Below are 20,365 nucleotides of genomic sequence, written 5' to 3' on the forward strand. Positions count from 1 at the left end.
TTCAATTAAACCTGGTCTTGATAAATATCTTACAGGATAACGCATGTTAGGCCTGGGTAAGGTCTAGGATTTGCCATCATCAGGCTCATACTTTCGCACATTTCTAATACTTCATGGCTAGATCCTGGGCTATTTCTGGATTGGATCACGTAGTAATGTGGTACCACACTGAAACAGTCCATTAAACCTGGTTTCGATCAATATTCTTGAGGATAACGCATGTTAGGTCTAGGTTAGGTCTGGGATTTGCTCTCATCAGGCTCATTCTTTCGAATATATCTCATACTTCATGGCTAGATCCTCGGCTATTTCTGGATTGGATCACGTAGTAATGTGGTACCACACTGAAACAGTCAATTAAACCTGGTTTCGATCAATATTTTAGAGGATAACGCATGTTAGGTCTGGGACAGGTCTGGGATCTGCCCTCATCAGACCCATACTTTCGCATATTTCTCATACTTCATGGCTAGATCCTGGGCTTTTTCTGCATTGGATCACGTAGTAATGTGGTACCACTCTGAAACAGTCCACTCAACGTGGTTTCGATCAATATTTTAGAGGATAACGCATGTTATGTCTAGGTTAGGCCTGGGATTTGCCCTCATCAGACTCATACTATCGCATTTTTCACATACTTGTTGAACAGATCCTGGGTTTTTTTCTGGCTTGGATCACGTAGTAGTGTGGTACCACACTGAAACAGTCGATTAAACCTGGTTTCGATCAATATTTTTGAGGATAACGCATGTTAGGTCTAGGTTAGGCCTGGGATTTGCCCTCATCAGGCTCATACTTTCGCATATTTCTCACACTTCATAGATAGATCCTGGGCTAATTCTGCATCGGATCGCGCAGTAATGTGGTGCCACACTGAAACAGTCCACTCAACGTGGTTTCGATCAATATTTTAGAGGATAACGCATGTTATGTCTAGGTTAGGCCTGGGATTTGCCCTCATCAGACTCATACTTTCGGATTTTTCACATACTTGTTGAACAGATCCTGGGTTTTTTCTGGTATGGATCACGCAGTAAAGTGGTACCACACTAAAACAGTCCATTAAACCTGGATTCGATCAATATTTTAGAGGATAACGCATGTTAGGTCTAGGTTAGGCCTGGGATTTGCCCTCATCAGTGTCATACTTTCGCAGTTTTAACATACATGCTGACCTAATCGAGGGTTCTTTCTGATTTGGATCACGCAGTAATGTGGTACCACACTGCAACAGTCCACTAAACCTGGTTTCGATCAATATTTTAGACGATAACGCATGTTATGTCTAGGTTAGGCCTGGTATTTGCCCCCATCAGACTCATACTTACGCATACTTCACATACTTGTTAAACAGATCCTGGGTTTTTTTCTGGTTTCGATCATGTAGTAATGTGGTACCACACTGAAACAGTCGATTAAACCTGGTTTCGCTCAATATTTTTGAGGATAACGCATGTTAGGTCTTGGTTAGGCCTGGGTTTATCACTCATCAGACTCATACTTTCGCATTCTTCACATACTTGTTGAACGGATCCTGGGTTTTCTCTGGTTTGCATCACGTAGTAATGTGGTACCACACTGAAACATTCAATTAAACCTGGTCTTGATAAATATCTTACAGGATAACGCATGTTAGGCCTGGGTAAGGTCTAGGATTTGCCATCATCAGGCTCATACTTTCGCACATTTCTAAAACTTCATGGCTAGATCCTGGGCTATTTCTGGATTGGATCACGTAGTAATGTGGTACCACACTGAAACAGTCCATTAAACCTGGTTTCGATCAATATTTTAGAGGATAACGCATGTTAGGTCTGGGACAGGTCTGGGATTTGCCCTCATCAGACCCATACTTTCGCATTCTTCACATACTTGTTGAACGGATCCTGGGTTTTCTCTGGTTTGCATCACGTAGTAATGTGGTACCACACTGAAACATTCAATTAAACCTGGTCTTGATAAATATCTTACAGGATAACGCATGTTAGGCCTGGGTAAGGTCTAGGATTTGCCATCATCAGGCTCATACTTTCGCACATTTCTAATACTTCATGGCTAGATCCTGGGCTATTTCTGGATTGGATCACGTAGTAATGTGGTACCACACTGAAACAGTCCATTAAACCTGGTTTCGATCAATATTCTTCAGGATAACGCATGTTAGGTCTAGGTTAGGTCTGGGATTTGCTCTCATCAGGCTCATTCTTTCGCATATATCTCATACTTCATGGCTAGATCCTCGGCTATTTCTGGATTGGATCACGTAGTCATGTGGTACCACACTGAAACAGTCAATTAAACCTGGTTTCGATCAATATTTTAGAGGATAACGCATGTTAGGTCTGGGACAGGTCTGGGATTTGCCCTCATCAGACCCATACTTTCGCATATTTCTCATACTTCATGGCTAGATCCTGGGCTTTTTCTGCATTGGATCACGTAGTAATGTGGTACCACTCTGAAACAGTCCACTCAACGTGGTTTCGATCAATATTTTAGAGGATAACGCATGTTATGTCTAGGTTAGGCCTGGGATTTGCCCTCATCAGACTCATACTATCGCATTTTTCACATACTTGTTGAACAGATCCTGGGTTTTTTTCTGGCTTGGATCACGTAGTAGTGTGGTACCACACTGAAACAGTCGATTAAACCTGGTTTCGATCAATATTTTTGAGGATAACGCATGTTAGGTCTAGGTTAGGCCTGGGATTTGCCCTCATCAGACTCATACTTTCGGATTTTTCACATACTTGTTGAACAGATCCTGGGTTTTTTCTGGTATGGATCACGCAGTAAAGTGGTACCACACTAAAACAGTCCATTAAACCTGGATTCGATCAATATTTTAGAGGATAACGCATGTTAGGTCTAGGTTAGGCCTGGGATTTGCCCTCATCAGTGTCATACTTTCGCAGTTTTAACATACATGCTGACCTAATCGAGGGTTCTTTCTGATTTGGATCACGCAGTAATGTGGTACCACACTGCAACAGTCCACTAAACCTGGTTTCGATCAATATTTTAGACGATAACGCATGTTATGTCTAGGTTAGGCCTGGTATTTGCCCCCATCAGACTCATACTTACGCATACTTCACATACTTGTTAAACAGATCCTGGGTTTTTTTCTGGTTTCGATCATGTAGTAATGTGGTACCACACTGAAATAGTCGATTAAACCTGGTTTCGCTCAATATTTTTGAGGATAACGCATTTTAGGTCTTGGTTAGGCCTGGGTTTATCACTCATCAGACTCATACTTTCGCATTCTTCACATACTTGTTGAACGGATCCTGGGTTTTCTCTGGTTTGCATCACGTAGTAATGTGGTACCACACTGAAACATTCAATTAAACCTGGTCTTGATAAATATCTTACAGGATAACGCATGTTAGGCCTGGGTAAGGTCTAGGATTTGCCATCATCAGGCTCATACTTTCGCACATTTCTAAAACTTCATGGCTAGATCCTGGGCTATTTCTGGATTGGATCACGTAGTAATGTGGTACCACACTGAAACAGTCCATTAAACCTGGTTTCGATCAATATTCTTGAGGATAACGCATGTTAGGTCTAGGTTAGGTCTGGGATTTGCTCTCATCAGGCTCATTCTTTCGCATATATCTCATACTTCATGGCTAGATCCTCGGCTATTTCTGGATTGGATCACGTAGTAATGTGGTACCACACTGAAACAGTCAATTAAACCTGGTTTCGATCAATATTTTAGAGGATAACGCATGTTAGGTCTGGGATAGGTCTGGGATTTACCCTCATCAGACCCATACTTTCGCATATTTCTCATACTTCATGGCTAGATCCTGGGCTTTTTCTGCATTGGATCACGTAGTAATGTGGTACCACTCTGAAACAGTCCACTCAACGTGGTTTCGATCAATATTTTAGAGGATAACGCATGTTATGTCTGGGTTAGGCCTGGGATTTGCCCTCATCAGACTCATACTTTCGCATTTTTCACATACTTGTTGAACAGATCCTGGGTTTTTTTCTGGCTTGGATCACGTAGTAGTGTGGTACCACACTGAAACAGTCGATTAAACCTGGTTTCGATCAATATTTTTGAGGATAACGCATGTTAGGTCTAGGTTAGGCCTGGGATTTGCCCTCATCAGGCTCATACTTTCGCATATTTCTCATACTTCATAGGTAGATCCTGGGCTATTTCTGCATTGGATACCGTAGTAATGTGGTACCACACTGAAACAGTCCACTCAACGTGGTTTCGATCAATATTTTAGAGGATAACGCATGTTATGTCTAGGTTAGGCCTGGGATTTGCCCTCATCAGACTCATACTTTCGGATTTTTCACATACTTGTTGAACAGATCCTGGGTTTTTTCTGGTATGGATCACGCAGTAAAGTGGTGCCACACTAAAACAGTCCATTAAACCTGGTTTCGATCAATATTTTAGAGGATAACGCGCGTTAGGTCTAGGTTAGGCCTGGGATTTGCCCTCATCAGTGTCACACTTTCGCAGTTTTAACATACATGCTGACCTAATCGAGGGTTCTTTCTGATTTGGATCACGCAGTAATGTGGTACCACACTGCAACAGTCCACTAAACCTGGTTTCGATCAATATTTTAGACGATAACGCATGTTATGTCTAGGTTAGGCCTGGGATTTGCCCTCATCAGACTCATACTATCGCATTTTTCACATACTTGTTGAACAGATCCTGGGTTTTTTTCTGGCTTGGATCACGTAGTAGTGTGGTACCACACTGAAACAGTCGATTAAACCTGGTTTCGATCAATATTTTTGAGGATAACGCATGTTAGGTCTAGGTTAGGCCTGGGATTTGCCCTCATCAGGCTCATACTTTCGCATATTTCTCATACTTCATAGGTAGATCCTGGGCTATTTCTGCATTGGATACCGTAGTAATGTGGTACCACACTGAAACAGTCCACTCAACGTGGTTTCGATCAATATTTTAGAGGATAACGCATGTTATGTCTAGGTTAGGCCTGGGATTTGCCCTCATCAGACTCATACTTTCGGATTTTTCACATACTTGTTGAACAGATCCTGGGTTTTTTCTGGTATGGATCACGCAGTAAAGTGGTGCCACACTAAAACAGTTCACTCAACGTGGTTTCGATCAATATTCTAGAGGATAACGCATGTTGTGTCTAGGTTAGGCCTGGGATTTGCCCTCATCAGACTCATACTTTCGCATTTTTCACATACTTGTTGAACAGATCCTGGGTTTTTTTCTGGTTTGGATCACGTAGTAGTGTGGTACCACCCTGAAACAGTCGATTAAACCTGGTTTCGATCAATATTTTTGAGGATAACGCATGTTAGGTCTAGGTTAGGCCTGGGATTTGCCCTCATCAGGCTCATACTTTCGCATATTTCTCATACTTCATAGGTAGATCCTGGGCTATTTCTGCATTGGATACCGTAGTAATGTGGTACCACACTGAAACAGTCCACTCAACGTGGTTTCGATCAATATTTTAGAGGATAACGCATGTTATGTCTAGGTTAGGCCTGGGATTTGCCCTCATCAGACTCATACTTTCGGATTTTTCACATACTTGTTGAACAGATCCTGGGTTTTTTCTGGTATGGATCACGCAGTAAAGTGGTGCCACACTAAAACAGTCCATTAAACCTGGATTCGATCAATATTTTAGAGGATAACGCATGTTAGGTCTAGGTTAGGCCTGGGATTTGCCCTCATCAGTGTCATACTTTCGCAGTTTTAACATACATGCTGACCTAATCGAGGGTTCCTTCTGATTTGGATCACGCAGTAATGTGGTACCACACTGCAACAGTCCACTAAACCTGGTTTCGATCAATATTTTAGACGATAACGCATGTTATGTCTAGGTTAGGCCTGGTATTTGCCCCCATCAGACTCATACTTACGCATACTTCACATACTTGTTAAACAGATCCTGGGTTTTTTTCTGGTTTCGATCATGTAGTAATGTGGTACCACAATGAAACAGTCGATTAAACCTGGTTTCGCTCAATATTTTTGAGGATAACGCATGTTAGGTCTTGGTTAGGCCTGGGTTTATCACTCATCAGACTCATACTTTCGCATTCTTCACATACTTGTTGAACGGATCCTGGGTTTTCTCTGGTTTGCATCACGTAGTAATGTGGTACCACACTGAAACATTCAATTAAACCTGGTCTTGATAAATATCTTACAGGATAACGCATGTTAGGCCTGGGTAAGGTCTAGGATTTGCCATCATCAGGCTCATACTTTCGCACATTTCTAAAACTTCATGGCTAGATCCTGGGCTATTTCTGGATTGGATCACGTAGTAATGTGGTACCACACTGAAACAGTCCATTAAACCTGGTTTCGATCAATATTCTTGAGGATAACGCATGTTAGGTCTAGGTTAGGTCTGGGATTTGCTCTCATCAGGCTCATTCTTTCGCATATATCTCATACTTCATGGCTAGATCCTCGGCTATTTCTGGATTGGATCACGTAGTAATGTGGTACCACACTGAAACAGTCAATTAAACCTGGTTTCGATCAATATTTTAGAGGATAACGCATGTTAGGTCTGGGATAGGTCTGGGATTTACCCTCATCAGACCCATACTTTCGCATATTTCTCATACTTCATGGCTAGATCCTGGGCTTTTTCTGCATTGGATCACGTAGTAATGTGGTACCACTCTGAAACAGTCCACTCAACGTGGTTTCGATCAATATTTTAGAGGATAACGCATGTTATGTCTGGGTTAGGCCTGGGATTTGCCCTCATCAGACTCATACTTTCGCATTTTTCACATACTTGTTGAACAGATCCTGGGTTTTTTTCTGGCTTGGATCACGTAGTAGTGTGGTACCACACTGAAACAGTCGATTAAACCTGGTTTCGATCAATATTTTTGAGGATAACGCATGTTAGGTCTAGGTTAGGCCTGGGATTTGCCCTCATCAGGCTCATACTTTCGCATATTTCTCATACTTCATAGGTAGATCCTGGGCTATTTCTGCATTGGATACCGTAGTAATGTGGTACCACACTGAAACAGTCCACTCAACGTGGTTTCGATCAATATTTTAGAGGATAACGCATGTTATGTCTAGGTTAGGCCTGGGATTTGCCCTCATCAGACTCATACTTTCGGATGTTTCACATACTTGTTGAACAGATCCTGGGTTTTTTCTGGTATGGATCACGCAGTAAAGTGGTGCCACACTAAAACAGTCCATTAAACCTGGTTTCGATCAATATTTTAGAGGATAACGCGCGTTAGGTCTAGGTTAGGCCTGGGATTTGCCCTCATCAGTGTCACACTTTCGCAGTTTTAACATACATGCTGACCTAATCGAGGGTTCTTTCTGATTTGGATCACGCAGTAATGTGGTACCACACTGCAACAGTCCACTAAACCTGGTTTCGATCAATATTTTAGACGATAACGCATGTTATGTCTAGGTTAGGCCTGGTATTTGCCCCCATCAGACTCATACTTACGCATACTTCACATACTTGTTAAACAGATCCTGGGTTTTTTTCTGGTTTCGATCATGTAGTAATGTGGTACCACACTGAAACAGTCGATTAAACCTGGATCCGCTCAATATTTTTGAGGATAACGCATGTTAGGTCTAGGTTAGGCCTGGGTTTATCACTCATCAGACTCATACTTTCGCATTCTTCACATACTTGTTGAACGGATCCTGGGTTTTCTCTGGTTTGCATCACGTAGTAATGTGGTACCACACTGAAACATTCAATTAAACCTGGTCTTGATAAATATCTTACAGGATAACGCATGTTAGGCCTGGGTAAGGTCTAGGATTTGCCATCATCAGGCTCATACTTTCGCACATTTCTAATACTTCAAGGCTAGATCCTGGGCTATTTCTGGATTGGATCACGTAGTAATGTGGTACCACACTGAAACAGTCCATTAAACCTGGTTTCGATCAATATTCTTGAGGATAACGCATGTTAGGTCTAGGTTAGGTCTGGGATTTGCTCTCATCAGGCTCATTCTTTCGCATATATCTCATACTTCATGGCTAGATCCTCGGCTATTTCTGGATTGGATCACGTAGTAATGTGGTACCACACTGAAACAGTCAATTAAACCTGGTTTCGATCAATATTTTAGAGGATAACGCATGTTAGGTCTGGGACAGGTCTGGGATTTGCCCTCATCAGACCCATACTTTCGCATATTTCTCATACTTCATGGCTAGATCCTGGGCTTTTTCTGCATTGGATCACGTAGTAATGTGGTACCACTCTGAAACAGTCCACTCAACGTGGTTTCGATCAATATTTTAGAGGATAACGCATGTTATGTCTAGGTTAGGCCTGGGATTTGCCCTCATCAGGCTCATACTTTCGTATATTTCTCATACTTCATAGCTAGATCCTGGGCTATTTCTGCATCGGATCACGCAGTAATGTGGTACCGCAATGAAACAGTTCACTCAACGTGGTTTCGATCAATATTCTAGAGGATAACGCATGTTGTGTCTAGGTTAGGCCTGGGATTTGCCCTCATCAGACTCATACTTTCGCATTTTTCACATACTTGTTGAACAGATCCTGGGTTTTTTTCTGGTTTGGATCACGTAGTAGTGTGGTACCACCCTGAAACAGTCGATTAAACCTGGTTTCGATCAATATTTTTGAGGATAACGCATGTTAGGTCTAGGTTAGGCCTGGGATTTGCCCTCATCAGGCTCATACTTTCGCATATTTCTCATACTTCATAGGTAGATCCTGGGCTATTTCTGCATTGGATACCGTAGTAATGTGGTACCACACTGAAACAGTCCACTCAACGTGGTTTCGATCAATATTTTAGAGGATAACGCATGTTATGTCTAGGTTAGGCCTGGGATTTGCCCTCATCAGACTCATACTTTCGGATTTTTCACATACATGTTGAACAGATCCTGGGTTTTTTCTGGTATGGATCACGCAGTAAAGTGGTGCCACACTAAAACAGTCCATTAAACCTGGATTCGATCAATATTTTAGAGGATAACGCATGTTAGGTCTAGGTTAGGCCTGGGATTTGCCCTCATCAGTGTCACACTTTCGCAGTTTTAACATACATGCTGACCTAATCGAGGGTTCTTTCTGATTTGGATCACGCAGTAATGTGGTACCACACTGCAACAGTCCACTAAACCTGGTTTCGATCAATATTTTAGACGATAACGCATGTTATGTCTAGGTTAGGCCTGGTATTTGCCCCCATCAGACTCATACTTACGCATACTTCACATACTTGTTAAACAGATCCTGGGTTTTTTTCTGGTTTCGATCATGTAGTAATGTGGTACCACACTGAAACAGTCGATTAAACCTGGTTTCGCTCAATATTTTTGAGGATAACGCATGTTAGGTCTAGGTTTGGCCTGGGTTTATCACTCATCAGACTCATACTTTCGCATTCTTCACATACTTGTTGAACGGATCCTGGGTTTTCTCTGGTTTGCATCACGTAGTAATGTGGTACCACACTGAAACAGTCAATTAAACCTGGTTTCGATCAATATTTTAGAGGATAACGCATGTTAGGTCTGGGATAGGTCTGGGATTTACCCTCATCAGACCCATACTTTCGCATATTTCTCATACTTCATGGCTAGATCCTGGGCTTTTTCTGCATTGGATCACGTAGTAATATGGTACCACTCTGAAACAGTCCACTCAACGTGGTTTCGATCAATATTTTAGAGGATAACGCATGTTATGTCTAGGTTAGGCCTGGGATTTGCCCTCATCAGACTCATACTTTCGGATTTTTCACATACTTGTTGAACAGATCCTGGGTTTTTTCTGGTATGGATCACGCAGTAAAGTGGTGCCACACTAAAACAGTCCATTAAACCTGGTTTCGATCAATATTTTAGAGGATAACGCGCGTTAGGTCTAGGTTAGGCCTGGGATTTGCCCTCATCAGTGTCACACTTTCGCAGTTTTAACATACATGCTGACCTAATCGAGGGTTCTTTCTGATTTGGATCACGCAGTAATGTGGTACCACACTGCAACAGTCCACTAAACCTGGTTTCGATCAATATTTTAGACGATAACGCATGTTATGTCTAGGTTAGGCCTGGTATTTGCCCCCATCAGACTCATACTTACGCATACTTCACATACTTGTTAAACAGATCCTGGGTTTTTTTCTGGTTTCGATCATGTAGTAATGTGGTACCACACTGAAACAGTCGATTAAACCTGGTTTCGCTCAATATTTTTGAGGATAACGCATGTTAGGTCTAGGTTAGGCCTGGGTTTATCACTCATCAGACTCATACTTTCGCATTCTTCACATACTTGTTGAACGGATCCTGGGTTTTCTCTGGTTTGCATCACGTAGTAATGTAGTACCACAATGAAACATTCAATTAAACCTGGTCTTGATAAATATCTTACAGGATAACGCATGTTAGGCCTGGGTAAGGTCTAGGATTTGCCATCATCAGGCTCATACTTTCGCACATTTCTAATACTTCATGGCTAGATCCTGGGCTATTTCTGGATTGGATCACGTAGTAATGTGGTACCACACTGAAACAGTCCATTAAACCTGGTTTCGATCAATATTCTTGAGGATAACGCATGTTAGGTCTAGGTTAGGTCTGGGATTTGCTCTCATCAGGCTCATTCTTTCGAATATATCTCATACTTCATGGCTAGATCCTCGGCTATTTCTGGATTGGATCACGTAGTAATGTGGTACCACACTGAAACAGTCAATTAAACCTGGTTTCGATCAATATTTTAGAGGATAACGCATGTTAGGTCTGGGACAGGTCTGGGATTTGCCCTCATCAGACCCATACTTTCGCATATTTCTCATACTTCATGGCTAGATCCTGGGCTTTTTCTGCATTGGATCACGTAGTAATGTGGTACCACTCTGAAACAGTCCACTCAACGTGGTTTCGATCAATATTTTAGAGGATAACGCATGTTATGTCTAGGTTAGGCCTGGGATTTGCCCTCATCAGACTCATACTATCGCATTTTTCACATACTTGTTGAACAGATCCTGGGTTTTTTTCTGGCTTGGATCACGTAGTAGTGTGGTACCACACTGAAACAGTCGATTAAACCTGGTTTCGATCAATATTTTTGAGGATAACGCATGTTAGGTCTAGGTTAGGCCTGGGATTTGCCCTCATCAGGCTCATACTTTCGCATATTTCTCACACTTCATAGATAGATCCTGGGCTAATTCTGCATCGGATCGCGCAGTAATGTGGTGCCACACTGAAACAGTCCACTCAACGTGGTTTCGATCAATATTTTAGAGGATAACGCATGTTATGTCTAGGTTAGGCCTGGGATTTGCCCTCATCAGACTCATACTTTCGGATTTTTCACATACTTGTTGAACAGATCCTGGGTTTTTTCTGGTATGGATCACGCAGTAAAGTGGTACCACACTAAAACAGTCCATTAAACCTGGATTCGATCAATATTTTAGAGGATAACGCATGTTAGGTCTAGGTTAGGCCTGGGATTTGCCCTCATCAGTGTCATACTTTCGCAGTTTTAACATACATGCTGACCTAATCGAGGGTTCTTTCTGATTTGGATCACGCAGTAATGTGGTACCACACTGCAACAGTCCACTAAACCTGGTTTCGATCAATATTTTAGACGATAACGCATGTTATGTCTAGGTTAGGCCTGGTATTTGCCCCCATCAGACTCATACTTACGCATACTTCACATACTTGTTAAACAGATCCTGGGTTTTTTTCTGGTTTCGATCATGTAGTAATGTGGTACCACACTGAAACAGTCGATTAAACCTGGTTTCGCTCAATATTTTTGAGGATAACGCATGTTAGGTCTTGGTTAGGCCTGGGTTTATCACTCATCAGACTCATACTTTCGCATTCTTCACATACTTGTTGAACGGATCCTGGGTTTTCTCTGGTTTGCATCACGTAGTAATGTGGTACCACACTGAAACATTCAATTAAACCTGGTCTTGATAAATATCTTACAGGATAACGCATGTTAGGCCTGGGTAAGGTCTAGGATTTGCCATCATCAGGCTCATACTTTCGCACATTTCTAAAACTTCATGGCTAGATCCTGGGCTATTTCTGGATTGGATCACGTAGTAATGTGGTACCACACTGAAACAGTCCATTAAACCTGGTTTCGATCAATATTCTTGAGGATAACGCATGTTAGGTCTAGGTTAGGTCTGGGATTTGCTCTCATCAGGCTCATTCTTTCGCATATATCTCATACTTCATGGCTAGATCCTCGGCTATTTCTGGATTGGATCACGTAGTAATGTGGTACCACACTGAAACAGTCAATTAAACCTGGTTTCGATCAATATTTTAGAGGATAACGCATGTTAGGTCTGGGACAGGTCTGGGATTTGCCCTCATCAGACCCATACTTTCGCATATTTCTCATACTTCATGGCTAGATCCTGGGCTTTTTCTGCATTGGATCACGTAGTAATGTGGTACCACTCTGAAACAGTCCACTCAACGTGGTTTCGATCAATATTTTAGAGGATAACGCATGTTATGTCTAGGTTAGGCCTGGGATTTGCCCTCGTCAGGCTCATACTTTCGTATATTTCTCATACTTCATAGCTAGATCCTGGGCTATTTCTGCATCGGATCACGCAGTAATGTGGTACCGCAATGAAACAGTTCACTCAACGTGGTTTCGATCAATATTCTAGAGGATAACGCATGTTGTGTCTAGGTTAGGCCTGGGATTTGCCCTCATCAGACTCATACTTTCGCATTTTTCACATACTTGTTGAACAGATCCTGGGTTTTTTTCTGGTTTGGATCACGTAGTAGTGTGGTACCACCCTGAAACAGTCGATTAAACCTGGTTTCGATCAATATTTTTGAGGATAACGCATGTTAGGTCTAGGTTAGGCCTGGGATTTGCCCTCATCAGGCTCATACTTTCGCATATTTCTCATACTTCATAGGTAGATCCTGGGCTATTTCTGCATTGGATACCGTAGTAATGTGGTACCACACTGAAACAGTCCACTCAACGTGGTTTCGATCAATATTTTAGAGGATAACGCATGTTATGTCTAGGTTAGGCCTGGGATTTGCCCTCATCAGACTCATACTTTCGGATTTTTCACATACATGTTGAACAGATCCTGGGTTTTTTCTGGTATGGATCACGCAGTAAAGTGGTGCCACACTAAAACAGTCCATTAAACCTGGATTCGATCAATATTTTAGAGGATAACGCATGTTAGGTCTAGGTTAGGCCTGGGATTTGCCCTCATCAGTGTCACACTTTCGCAGTTTTAACATACATGCTGACCTAATCGAGGGTTCTTTCTGATTTGGATCACGCAGTAATGTGGTACCACACTGCAACAGTCCACTAAACCTGGTTTCGATCAATATTTTAGACGATAACGCATGTTATGTCTAGGTTAGGCCTGGTATTTGCCCCCATCAGACTCATACTTACGCATACTTCACATACTTGTTAAACAGATCCTGGGTTTTTTTCTGGTTTCGATCATGTAGTAATGTGGTACCACACTGAAACAGTCGATTAAACCTGGTTTCGCTCAATATTTTTGAGGATAACGCATGTTAGGTCTAGGTTTGGCCTGGGTTTATCACTCATCAGACTCATACTTTCGCATTCTTCACATACTTGTTGAACGGATCCTGGGTTTTCTCTGGTTTGCATCACGTAGTAATGTGGTACCACACTGAAACATTCAATTAAACCTGGTCTTGATAAATATCTTACAGGATAACGCATGTTAGGCCTGGGTAAGGTCTAGGATTTGCCATCATCAGGCTCATACTTTCGCACATTTCTAATACTTCATGGCTAGATCCTGGGCTATTTCTGGATTGGATCACGTAGTAATGTGGTACCACACTGAAACAGTCCATTAAACCTGGTTTCGATCAATATTCTTGAGGATAACGCATGTTAGGTCTAGGTTAGGTCTGGGATTTGCTCTCATCAGGCTCATTCTTTCGCATATATCTCATACTTCATGGCTAGATCCTCGGCTATTTCTGGATTGGATCACGTAGTAATGTGGTACCACACTGAAACAGTCAATTAAACCTGGTTTCGATCAATATTTTAGAGGATAACGCATGTTAGGTCTGGGACAGGTCTGGGATTTGCCCTCATCAGACCCATACTTTCGCATATTTCTCATACTTCATGGCTAGATCCTGGGCTTTTTCTGCATTGGATCACGTAGTAATGTGGTACCACTCTGAAACAGTCCACTCAACGTGGTTTCGATCAATATTTTTGAGGATAACGCATGTTATGTCTAGGTTAGGCCTGGGATTTGCCCTCATCAGACTCATACTATCGCATTTTTCACATACTTGTTGAACAGATCCTGGGTTTTTTTCTGGCTTGGATCACGTAGTAGTGTGGTACCACACTGAAACAGTCGATTAAACCTGGTTTCGATCAATATTTTTGAGGATAACGCATGTTAGGTCTAGGTTAGGCCTGGGATTTGCCCTCATCAGGCTCATACTTTCGCATATTTCTCACACTTCATAGATAGATCCTGGGCTAATTCTGCATCGGATCGCGCAGTAATGTGGTGCCACACTGAAACAGTCCACTCAACGTGGTTTCGATCAATATTTTAGAGGATAACGCATGTTATGTCTAGGTTAGGCCTGGGATTTGCCCTCATCAGACTCATACTTTCGGATTTTTCACATACTTGTTGAACAGATCCTGGGTTTTTTCTGGTATGGATCACGCAGTAAAGTGGTGCCACACTAAAACAGTCCATTAAACCTGGATTCGATCAATATTTTAGAGGATAACGCATGTTAGGTCTAGGTTAGGCCTGGGATTTGCCCTCATCAGTGTCATACTTTCGCAGTTTTAACATACATGCTGACCTAATCGAGGGTTCTTTCTGATTTGGATCACGCAGTAATGTGGTACCACACTGCAACAGTCCACTAAACCTGGTTTCGATCAATATTTTAGACGATAACGCATGTTATGTCTAGGTTAGGCCTGGTATTTGCCCCCATCAGACTCATACTTACGCATACTTCACATACTTGTTAAACAGATCCTGGGTTTTTTTCTGGTTTCGATCATGTAGTAATGTGGTACCACACTGAAACAGTCGATTAAACCTGGTTTCGCTCAATATTTTTGAGGATAACGCATGTTAGGTCTTGGTTAGGCCTGGGTTTATCACTCATCAGACTCATACTTTCGCATTCTTCACATACTTGTTGAACGGATCCTGGGTTTTCTCTGGTTTGCATCACGTAGTAATGTGGTACCACACTGAAACATTCAATTAAACCTGGTCTTGATAAATATCTTACAGGATAACGCATGTTAGGCCTGGGTAAGGTCTAGGATTTGCCATCATCAGGCTCATACTTTCGCACATTTCTAAAACTTCATGGCTAGATCCTGGGCTATTTCTGGATTGGATCACGTAGTAATGTGGTACCACACTGAAACAGTCCATTAAACCTGGTTTCGATCAATATTCTTGAGGATAACGCATGTTAGGTCTAGGTTAGGTCTGGGATTTGCTCTCGTCAGGCTCATTCTTTCGCATATATCTCATACTTCATGGCTAGATCCTCGGCTATTTCTGGATTGGATCACGTAGTAATGTGGTACCACACTGAAACAGTCAATTAAACCTGGTTTCGATCAATATTCTAGAGGATAACGCATGTTGTGTCTAGGTTAGGCCTGGGATTTGCCCTCATCAGACTCATACTTTCGCATTTTTCACATACTTGTTGAACAGATCCTGGGTTTTTTTCTGGCTTGGATCACGTAGTAGTGTGGTACCACACTGAAACAGTCGATTAAACCTGGTTTCGATCAATATTTTTGAGGATAACGCATGTTAGGTCTAGGTTAGGCCTGGGATTTGCCCTCATCAGGCTCATACTTTCGCATATTTCTCATACTTCATAGGTAGATCCTGGGCTATTTCTGCATTGGATACCGTAGTAATGTGGTACCACACTGAAACAGTCCACTCAACGTGGTTTCGATCAATATTTTAGAGGATAACGCATGTTATGTCTAGGTTAGGCCTGGGATTTGCCCTCATCAGACTCATACTTTCGGATTTTTCACATACTTGTTGAACAGATCCTGGGTTTTTTCTGGTATGGATCACGCAGTAAAGTGGTGCCACACTAAAACAGTCCATTAAACCTGGTTTCGATCAATATTTTAGAGGATAACGCGCGTTAGGTCTAGGTTAGGCCTGGGATTTGCCCTCATCAGTGTCACACTTTCGCAGTTTTAACATACATGCTGACCTAATCGTGGGTTCTTTCTGATTTGGATCACGCAGTAATGTGGTACCACACTGCAACAGTCCACTAAACCTGGTTTCGATCAATATTTTAGACGATAACGCATGTTATGTCTAGGTTAGGCCTCGTATTTGCCCCCATCAGACTCATACTTACGCATACTTCACATACTTGTTAAACAGATCCTGGGTTTTTTTCTGGTTTCGATCATGTAGTAATGTGGTACCACACTGAAACAGTCGATTAAACCTGGTTTCGCTCAATATTTTTGAGGATAACGCATGTTAGGTCTAGGTTAGGCCTGGGTTTATCACTCATCAGACTCATACTTTCGCATTCTTCACATACTTGTTGAACGGATCCTGGGTTTTCTCTGGTTTGCATCACGTAGTAATGTGGTACCACACTGAAACATTCAATTAAACCTGGTCTTGATAAATATCTTACAGGATAACGCATGTTAGGCCTGGGTAAGGTCTAGGATTTGCCATCATCAGGCTCATACTTTCGCACATTTCTAATACTTCATGGCTAGATCCTGGGCTATTTCTGGATTGGATCACGTAGTAATGTGGTACCACACTGAAACAGTCCATTAAACCTGGTTTCGATCAATATTCTTGAGGATAACGCATGTTAGGTCTAGGTTAGGTCTGGGATTTGCTCTCACCAGGCTCATTCTTTCGCATATATCTCATACTTCATGGCTAGATCCTCGGCTATTTCTGGATTGGATCACGTAGTAATGTGGTACCACACTGAAACAGTCAATTAAACCTGGTTTCGATCAATATTTTAGAGGATAACGCATGTTAGGTCTGGGACAGGTCTGGGATTTGCCCTCATCAGACCCATACTTTCGCATATTTCTCATATTTCATGGCTAGATCCTGGGCTTTTTCTGCATTGGATCACGTAGTAATGTGGTACCACTCTGAAACAGTCCACTCAACGTGGTTTCGATCAATATTTTAGAGGATAACGCATGTTATGTCTAGGTTAGGCCTGGGATTTGCCCTCATCAGACTCATACTATCGCATTTTTCACATACTTGTTGAACAGATCCTGGGTTTTTTTCTGGCTTGGATCACGTAGTAGTGTGGTACCACACTGAAACAGTCGATTAAACCTGGTTTCGATCAATATTTTTGAGGATAACGCATGTTAGGTCTAGGTTAGGCCTGGGATTTGCCCTCATCAGGCTCATACTTTCGCATATTTCTCATACTTCATAGGTAGATCCTGGGCTATTTCTGCATTGGATACCGTAGTAATGTGGTACCACACTGAAACAGTCCACTCAACGTGGTTTCGATCAATATTTTAGAGGATAACGCATGTTATGTCTAGGTTAGGCCTGGGATTTGCCCTCATCAGACTCATACTTTCGGATTTTTCACATACTTGTTGAACAGATCCTGGGTTTTTTCTGGTATGGATCACGCAGTAAAGTGGTGCCACACTAAAACAGTTCACTCAACGTGGTTTCGATCAATATTCTAGAGGATAACGCATGTTGTGTCTAGGTTAGGCCTGGGATTTGCCCTCATCAGACTCATACTTTCGCATTTTTCACATACTTGTTGAACAGATCCTGGGTTTTTTTCTGGTTTGGATCACGTAGTAGTGTGGTACCACCCTGAAACAGTCGATTAAACCTGGTTTCGATCAATATTTTTGAGGATAACGCATGTTAGGTCTAGGTTAGGCCTGGGATTTGCCCTCATCAGGCTCATACTTTCGCATATTTCTCATACTTCATAGGTAGATCCTGGGCTATTTCTGCATTGGATACCGTAGTAATGTGGTACCACACTGAAACAGTCCACTCAACGTGGTTTCGATCAATATTTTAGAGGATAACGCATGTTATGTCTAGGTTAGGCCTGGGATTTGCCCTCATCAGACTCATACTTTCGGATTTTTCACATACTTGTTGAACAGATCCTGGGTTTTTTCTGGTATGGATCACGCAGTAAAGTGGTGCCACACTAAAACAGTCCATTAAACCTGGATTCGATCAATATTTTAGAGGATAACGCATGTTAGGTCTAGGTTAGGCCTGGGATTTGCCCTCATCAGTGTCATACTTTCGCAGTTTTAACATACATGCTGACCTAATCGAGGGTTCCTTCTGATTTGGATCACGCAGTAATGTGGTACCACACTGCAACAGTCCACTAAACCTGGTTTCGATCAATATTTTAGACGATAACGCATGTTATGTCTAGGTTAGGCCTGGTATTTGCCCCCATCAGACTCATACTTACGCATACTTCACATACTTGTTAAACAGATCCTGGGTTTTTTTCTGGTTTCGATCATGTAGTAATGTGGTACCACAATGAAACAGTCGATTAAACCTGGTTTCGCTCAATATTTTTGAGGATAACGCATGTTAGGTCTTGGTTAGGCCTGGGTTTATCACTCATCAGACTCATACTTTCGCATTCTTCACATACTTGTTGAACGGATCCTGGGTTTTCTCTGGTTTGCATCACGTAGTAATGTGGTACCACACTGAAACAGTCCATTAAACCTGGTTTCGATCAATATTCTTGAGGATAACGCATGTTAGGTCTAGGTTAGGTCTGGGATTTGCTCTCATCAGGCTCATTCTTTCGCATATATCTCATACTTCATGGCTAGATCCTCGGCTATTTCTGGATTGGATCACGTAGTAATGTGGTACCACACTGAAACAGTCAATTAAACCTGGTTTCGATCAATATTTTAGAGGATAACGCATGTTAGGTCTGGGATAGGTCTGGGATTTACCCTCATCAGACCCATACTTTCGCATATTTCTCATACTTCATGGCTAGATCCTGGGCTTTTTCTGCATTGGATCACGTAGTAATGTGGTACCACTCTGAAACAGTCCACTCAACGTGGTTTCGATCAATATTTTAGAGGATAACGCATGTTATGTCTAGGTTAGGCCTGGGATTTGCCCTCATCAGACTCATACTTTCGCATTTTTCACATACTTGTTGAACAGATCCTGGGTTTTTTTCTGGCTTGGATCACGTAGTAGTGTGGTACCACACTGAAACAGTCGATTAAACCTGGTTTCGATCAATATTTTTGAGGATAACGCATGTTAGGTCTAGGTTAGGCCTGGGATTTGCCCTCATCAGGCTCATAGTTTCGCATATTTCTCATACTTCATAGATAGATCCTGGGCTAATTCTGCATCGGATCGCGCAGTAATGTGGTGCCACACTGGAACAGTCCACTCAACGTGGTTTCGATCAATATTTTAGAGGATAACGCATGTTATGTCTAGGTTAGGCCTGGGATTTGCCCTCATCAGGCTCATACTTTCGCATATTTCTCATACTTCATAGGTAGATCCTGGGCTATTTCTGCATTGGATACCGTAGTAATGTGGTACCACACTGAAACAGTCCACTCAACGTGGTTTCGATCAATATTTTAGAGGATAACGCATGTTATGTCTAGGTTAGGCCTGGGATTTGCCCTCATCAGACTCATACTTTCGGATTTTTCACATACTTGTTGAACAGATCCTGGGTTTTTTCTGGTATGGATCACGCAGTAAAGTGGTGCCACACTAAAACAGTCCATTAAACCTGGTTTCGATCAATATTTTAGAGGATAACGCATGTTAGGTCTAGGTTAGGCCTGGGATTTGCCCTCATCAGTGTCACACTTTCGCAGTTTTAACATACATGCTGACCTAATCGAGGGTTTTTTCTGATTTGGATCACGCAGTAATGTGGTACCACACTGCAACAGTCCACTAAACCTGGTTTCGATCAATATTTTAGACGATAACGCATGTTATGTCTAGGTTAGGCCTGGTATTTGCCCCCATCAGACTCATACTTACGCATACTTCACATACTTGTTAAACAGATCCTGGGTTTTTTTCTGGTTTCGATCATGTAGTAATGTGGTACCACACTGAAACAGTCGATTAAACCTGGTTTCGCTCAATATTTTTGAGGATAACGCATGTTAGGTCTTGGTTAGGCCTGGGTTTATCACTCATCAGACTCATACTTTCGCAT

This window comes from Colletes latitarsis, chromosome 3 (genome assembly GCF_051014445.1).
Source record: "Colletes latitarsis isolate SP2378_abdomen chromosome 3, iyColLati1, whole genome shotgun sequence".
NCBI lineage: Eukaryota > Metazoa > Arthropoda > Insecta > Hymenoptera > Colletidae > Colletes > Colletes latitarsis.